The sequence below is a fragment of the Pleurodeles waltl genome, chromosome 12 (genome assembly GCF_031143425.1).
Source record: "Pleurodeles waltl isolate 20211129_DDA chromosome 12, aPleWal1.hap1.20221129, whole genome shotgun sequence".
NCBI lineage: Eukaryota > Metazoa > Chordata > Amphibia > Caudata > Salamandridae > Pleurodeles > Pleurodeles waltl.
The window spans coordinates 311,063,540-311,065,347 of NC_090451.1; positions in this window are offsets into that span (position 1 = coordinate 311,063,540).

Consider the following 1,808-nt stretch of genomic DNA (forward strand, 5'->3'; position numbering starts at 1 on the left):
TTTGTCCCCAAAGTCAGGGAAGTTCACACAGCATAAGACACAACAAATATGACAAACACATATCATGACTGATGTACCTCAATGAATGGCATCTGATGGTTATCCAGAATTACAACACATGCATACAAGCACATTATGCAAAACATGTCTTGTGACGTTCACACAGAAGCCCAACAACAATTGAAATAGCCAATTCACAGGCATAAACACACAGGCTATGAGTGAATTTTGTAAGTTGCGTAGCCTTGCTATCCTCTATTGATGCACCACCTGCTCAGACTAGGGAATACCAATTTTAATTCCAAATGTTTGGGTTGCTGTTGCATCAGTTAAGAGTGCTAATCTGGCACAACAACATGAGTATTATGGTCTGTAGTATTGTGGTCTGCCACATGTGCCCAAACACTAGAACATACACAGCAGGCCCTAACAGCCTATCTTTGTATAGTTATAGCCTTTATGTATGTTAAAAATGAGAAAAATGACACAAACACAGATAAAGACCGATATTTTGATGCAAAACCGTAAAAACGACGCATATATGTGTCAAAATATGCTGCATATATGTGAAAAAATTATGCTCACAGCCATTATACATTGATTGTTCCCTAGCGTTAATTCCAACACTGCACCCTATGAAATTAGTTATCCATGAAAAATATATTGATCCTTGAATGTGGGAGAATTTTTAAGCATATGACGCAAAGCCAGTAAGCGTAATAAAATCATATACATCATAATAAAAACGCACCGCATTTGAGACAGGAAGTTATGTAATAGGATATCCTGTTTACAGAAATGGTACAGTGGGTGTACTTTCACTTTCACTTTGCAGTCTGTGATTCTTCTAGACTGTGTGGCTGTGTAGAGAGTTGTGCCTGTCAAAATTGTGATTTTGCCTCCTGTGTGCCATTTCAATTGTCATCTGTTGTGTTTGTAAATCAGTGTAAGTGTGTTTTTGCCATTTTTTGTGCCTAATTTTGTCTTTGTACTGTTGGGAGTGTGTAGTGGGTATTGTTAGTTGGGGTATTGTTGGGTTGTTTGTGGGTACTTTAAGTTTCATTTTCATACCTCCTTTCCCTGTATTTCCCTGCTTTCCCTTTCCTATCACTATTATTTTTGTGATGTTGGGAAGGCCATGTCTAGGGAGAATGGGTGAGGAGGAGCTGGGGGCTTTCATTTGGCTGGTGTGCCACTTCTTCCCCCTGATGTTAGAGGCTGGTGGCAGGGTGATACAGGGGTATCACACCGAGGCAAGGAGGCTCAGGTGGTCCAAGGTGCTGTTCCACCTAAAGAGAGTGTTCAACAGCCAGCACAACAATCACCAACTTAAACATTCCTGGGCTGACCGTGTGGCCAGAGAGCAAGACCTGCTGGACCACCTGGGTGTGGTGATTGGCGGCCCTGTTGGTGAGTACAAATCAGACTAATGTGTACAGTAAAATGCTCTGTAGTGACAGCAGCAGATTTTGTGACATGCTGCATGCAATGTTTGTGGACATGTGGAATGCAAGTTGAACATACATTGGCCCTGATTTATACAATATTTGCTACGCATTACTGTCATTTGTTGACGCAAAAGCTGCACAAACTTACAAAAGACAACTTGATCTTGTAAATTAGTGCTGCTTTGACGTCAATAGATGATGGGAATGCTGCACAAACAAAAGTATTATTCATGGCCTGTGAATGTACCAGGAATGAGATGTATTTCACATGCTAATGCAAAGAACGAATGTAGTCCTCAATTATTTTTAATACATGTCTGAACTATAGTCATTCCTCTGGTAATATCTTAGGCTGATATT